Source organism: Neofelis nebulosa, chromosome 2, assembly GCF_028018385.1.
Source record: "Neofelis nebulosa isolate mNeoNeb1 chromosome 2, mNeoNeb1.pri, whole genome shotgun sequence".
Lineage (NCBI taxonomy): Eukaryota > Metazoa > Chordata > Mammalia > Carnivora > Felidae > Neofelis > Neofelis nebulosa.
This window is the reverse complement of record NC_080783.1, coordinates 98,683,150-98,689,149: the sequence shown is the minus strand read 5'-3', so window position 1 is coordinate 98,689,149 and position 6,000 is coordinate 98,683,150.

Below are 6,000 nucleotides of genomic sequence, written 5' to 3'. Positions count from 1 at the left end.
GTGTATAGATCAATGAAATACTTAAACTCATACATCATTATGAGTTTGCAACTGAATGGTGGTAATCCTAAACCATAATTTATGCTACTCTATTTTTAATTTAAGGTAAATAACTAAGACTGTCTGAAGCAGTGATTAGTAACTATCTTGGATGACTGATACTTTGCAAATGCAATGAAAGGTGTGGATTTAGTCCCCAGATAAGTTCACATCTACATATATATTTTCAGGGTATTCAAAGACCCTTTTGAAAGTTTATCACTGGATCCCAAGATATGGCACCTTGTGCTAGACTGAGAAGTTTAACCAATTATATATAAGTAAAGGGGTGCCCAGGTGACTCAGTTGGTCTGACTCTTGATTTGGCTCAGGTAGTGATCTCACAGTTTGGTTTATGAGATCAAGACCTGACAGCTCAGAGCCTACTTGGGATTCTCTCTCTCCTACTCTCTCTGCCCCTCCACCCTCAAAATAAATAAATAAACTTAAAAAAATTATATAAGTATAAATATATTCCCCAAAGTCCTGAAGTTGTTTTAGCACTGAGTTTCTCAAAAGTTCTGTTCTAAAGTCACCTTTGGTGAGAAGCTTCACCAACCTGAGATGGAGCCTAATGTTTATGTCCATCCTCAAAATTTTCAATATGTTACACTGTACATATTCTCAATAATCCCATGATATTTTAGCTCCCTGACCTCTCTCTTTCCTGAGGAAAGGCATCTCTTCTTCTGTGTGTGTGTGTGTGTGTGTGTGTGTGTGTATGCACATGGGGGCATGTGTGTATATGTTCATGATAAAATATGCAAGGCATAATCTTTCTGAGGATAAGTTTTCTTTCTCTGTCATTTGTTCGATTTATCTCAGAGTTGCTAAGAAAATAAAATAACATCATGGATGGGAATATTTTTTAAACATTTATAAAGAACCATAAAAAATGCATGGCATTGTCATTATTAGTGTCATCATATTGTTATTATTAAGTGTGATACTTAAATGCAATTTGCAAGCCTTAGTTTCATTTCAGGAAATTAGTTTAAAATGTTTGTCCATTTAAATAAAGGTACTACACATTCCTTTTAATCACACTGGCAATACCAACTCTCCTTCAAAGAAGCTGGTCATTGCTTGGGTTGATTTTATGAGTTAACAAACAATTCTGTACCCCATAGGGCTGACATTCAGTGAGTTCGTGGGGCATGGCTGTACTGGGTGTTAGTCTCCAGCATCTATTCTGAATGGTTGGTGCCCTAGTTGTAGTACTCATTAAATATTTTTGATATTACACCTGTCACCAGCTATGTGTGAGATACCATGCTGGTTGCTGCTGAGAAAAAAAAGGGGGGGATTTGTAAGACATGGACCACATTCCCAAAAAGAGAGGAACCTGACTGGGGAAACTCAGGCCATTCATAATAACACAAGGTGGCAGGTGGTGGAGGGGCACGACACCTGGATGGCTCAGTCCAGCAACTGACTCTTGATTTCGGCTCAGGTCATGATTCCAGGGTTATGAGATCAAGCCCCACATTGGGCTCTATGCTCAGCACAGAGCCTGCTTGTGATTCTCTCTCTCTTCCTCTGCCCCTCTCCCTGCCTCATGCTCTTTCTAAAATAAATAAAGTGAAAAAAAAATTTAATAAAATAAAATAATAACACTAGGCACTTAGTATTTACTTCTGTGTATGAAGTATTTCATTAGGTCAGAAAAGGCAATCACTTCTAGAAGGGCTGATGAATAATACTCCATCAGTTGGGATTCACTGTAGTCCCAAAGAATGTTAACCCAAGGTTAGTGGTCACCTACCAGCTCTTTAAAAATGCACGCTAGGGCAGAGACAGAAACACTCCTGCCAGCAGTAAAAAGGGACGAAGAAAGCAAGAGTCTTTGCATTTTATTTTACAGATGGCTTCTCCTTCCTCCCCCTACTTCCAGGCAAAGATTTAATTAATTTAGAAGGGTAATTTGCAAAGTTCTTTAAGACCTCCAGCCATCAGGTGTCACAAGAAAGATAAGTGCTATGCCTACTGTATCTATTTTGGTGCTGTGGGTAATGCACCATTATATTAGATCAACGCGGTCCTCATTTCACGCTACCAATTTCTATTCTGTTAATTCTTTACTTAAATCTGCTAAGCACCTCTCCGTTTGCCTTACCACTGTTATAATTTAATATGTACAACCTGAGTTGGAGTTTAATTGTTTCTTGAGTGAGCTAAAATCCAATATTTGTAAAATGCATCCACTTAAATGAAACCCCAGCAAGGTTCTGCCTCTTCCTGTGGTCCCGTCTGTGATGCCTTCGTTCAGCTCCTGTGGAGCCTCCCTGCTTCACAACACTGATTGCATTAGCCCAAGAAGGCCATTGCCACTTGGGGACTGCCCTGTTGATGGCTCTGCATACCCTCCAGCCCTAGCCTCCCTGCTCTTTCCTTTGACTGAAAGAACTAAATGTGGCAGGAAAAATACATTAATGTATGAGTGTCACCAGCCTGTCCCCTTGCCACCCACTAAGGAGAACGTGGCTTCACTTTCTTGGATCAAGAAATAAGAGTCCAGCTGGATTTTCACCAAATTGAAGAAAAACAGGAAAGAAAGCAAGAAAGACAAGGAAGCAAATACATCCATGTGACCTAATAAGTGTCCTCTGAGCTGCAGCAGGAAGGGGAGAAACCAGTCTCCATATGGGAGCCAGAGAAAGGGAAGGAAAGGGAACAGAGCTTTGAAAATTTGGCATTGTGCATTGAAGGTAATCCTTCTATGGCATTTTCTCAAGACTGAAGTCAAGATCTAATTGCTTTTCAAGTATTATTATATGCTGGACCAGAATGTCTTTGAGAGAGGCACCTCAAAGAGGATGGGCCTCAGGGGGGCTTACAAAGCAGGCTCTTTGTGAAGCTAAAGATTCATAATGCATTTTCATTCCACATCTGAGGCACGGAGCAGCACAGTGATGGGGCCTTGTAGGACCTCATCCCAGGCAGGATTAGGCTGGCCGGAACACAGCATCATCTGAAGCTCTTTAGGATGGATGTTCTCTCTCACACCAGCAAGTTTACAAATCAGATGCAAAACAGGCTGGAACTCCAGAGCATCCAGAATCATCTCCTGTATGTGGCAAGAGAGACATCAGCTTTTCTCCCTTCTCATCAACTACCGCTAACCATTCCTAACAAATTGTCCCAAGGTTCCCCTCTGGAAAACTCTCCCACGTACTCATCTTTCTTCATTAAGGCCAGCCCTTTCCATGAGCCTGCCTATGTCTCTTTAGTGTACAATAATTTGTACTCTTTCCAAAAGCTGGACTTCTGTAGTTATCAGTTTGTTGGAAAATTACTACATTGGGTGAAAGGCAATAAGGCAATAATATCCAGAGAGAATTAAAAGGTAGGGATGGTTCTACATAGAGTTCTAAAACATTGATAACATTGAGCAACTAACTGAATCCGATACTCAGACAAGACCCCTTGCCCTTAGTTACCTGTGGCAAAATAATGGCCCCTCAAAGATGTCCACATCCTTATCTCTGCAATATGTGAATATGTTACTTTACATGACAAAGGAGAATTAAAGTTTCAGATGGAAGTAAGGCTGCTATTCACCTGACCTTGAAATGGGAGATGAACTTGGATTGTCCAAGCAGGTCCAATGTAGAGAAGGGTCCTTATGAAGAGAGGAGGGAGGCACAAGAAAGAGGCCCAGAAAGAGGGCAGCATGGAGAGGACTTCACATGCTGTTGCTGGATTTGAAGACAGAGGAGGAGACTATGAGCCAAGGAACATGAGCAGCCTCTAGAAGCTGCAAAAGGCAAGGAAATAGACTCTCCCCTAGAGTCTTGAGAGGAATGAGGCCCTGTGGGCACATTGATTTTAGTCCAATAAGACGCACATAGGACTTTTGATTTTTAGAAGTGTAAGAAGTGTAAGAAGTAGTAAATTTGTGTGGTTTTAAGACACTACGTTTGTGGTAATTTGCTACTGTGGCAGTGGAAAACTAACACAGGACCAAAGACCCCACTGCCCTGCCTTTCTAAGACCCCAGCCTCAAACCATGAGCTCTGTCATGGGGCTAGCAGAGTTCTGTGGGGCTCAATAATACAGCTCATTTGGGGTATAAAGAGCTCTGTTGGCAAGCCTGGGAACTGAATTAGGACTGCTTTTTGAGAAAATAAACTGTGTCAAACAGCCTACTTTCTAATGAACATTTGGAATATTTGGAGTTGCTCATATTGGTAAGCTGTAGAGTGCCTGTGATCTGTGCTGAAGGTTAAATGGAGCTGTCAGTTTCAGACTCTAGGCATGCAGGAGGCCTAATAGTTATTCATTGTTAAAAGTTTAAAATCCTGAAAAAAAAAATCCTGGTTTGTGATCTGGTCCAGAAAAACAATCTGCTTTAGCAGAGGCCTGCACACTGCATGAACCTTAGGCCCAGACTGAATGCTTACTTAAGGAAAAAACAATATCTTGAAAAGCACATCACCAAGTACCTTATTGAGAATCCAAATCAGTGTATCACATTGCTCGAAAAACATACTTATATCTAAGGCTGTTTTGCAAGACAGCACATTGAACCACTCTTGTAAACTCTTCCTTAGGACTATAGAAGCTAGAATGTAATTCTAGACTCACATTTCATCAGACAACAGGGATTGGTATGATAAAACATACGCCATACATTTTTGACACTTGGTGTTCAAATCAAAGCATTAAATCGATATTTAAAAGTATATCTTATTCTTCTTTTATGAGTAGCCTTAACTTATGTCTCAGTTTTCCTCAGCCAGATCCAGCTTTCATCTGCTGCCTCTTCTTAATTATTAATAATTTCCCCTTTCACGCTCAGAACTGTGCCAATTTGATGACAAATTATATGGTCACCACACATATAAAAGCTTCAGTTATAGTTGTCTCATAAATTTTATTTATTTTTCTTTTTTTAGAAAGTCTGCATAAGTTGGGGAGGGAGTGGAGAGAAAGAGAGAGAGAGAATCTTAAGGAGGCTCCATATTCAATGTGGAGCCCAATGTGGAGCTTGATCCTGTGACCCTGGGATCATGATATGAGTCGAACACAAGAGTCAGACACTCAACCAACTGAGCCACCCAGGCACTCCTCGCATACATTTTCTTAAGTCAGAGCACAATTCCTTGCAGTTTCCTCAAGGTCTGGAGAAACCTTCATGTTCTAGAATTGACTCCATGGGGGAAGACCAGGAAGAGTGGGAAGAGGGTATTAACTAAGCAGTAGATGATTTGGAGTATACACAAATTATATATAATATACATTATATAAAATGCACTGTATATAATGCAACTAAGTGCCAAAGCCATGCCTGACTCTGTGTGTGTGTGTTTGTGTGTGTGTGTGTGTGTGTGTGTAAGATAAAATTAAACCCACTCCCCAGTCTTTCCAGTCCTAAATGCCAGCCCTAAGCTATGAGCCTTATCAGAGACTTGGAGCTAGAGGAAATTCTTATTCATTATTAGTAAGAAATTTAAGCATATCTTACAGAAAAACATTGTTGTCCAAGCTAGTAGAGCTCTGTGGAATCAATAATACAAATATATAATATATATACAATTAGGTCATTTTATGTGCATAACATATAACTTATAGTAATCTCACATATTTTACATTTTATATATAATGTGTACATATATACACACACATATACATATATATAATTTGACACAGTATGTCTAGGTGGCAAAGCAAAAAGCTAAAAGGTTTTGGTGAAAGTGACAAGAATGTCAGCTCTCAACATTTCTATACACTGGCAATGAACAATCCAAAAGTAAAATTAAGAAAACACTTCCAGGAGAGGGACTCAAGATGGCGGAACAACATGGAAGTTTTTTATGTGTCTCACGTCCATGAAATATAGCCAGACCAACACTAAACCATCCTGCACACGTAGAAAACTGATCTGAGGATTAACACAACAATCTGCACAACCTGAACCACAGAATTCAGCAGGTATGTGGCATGAAGAGGTGAACTTGG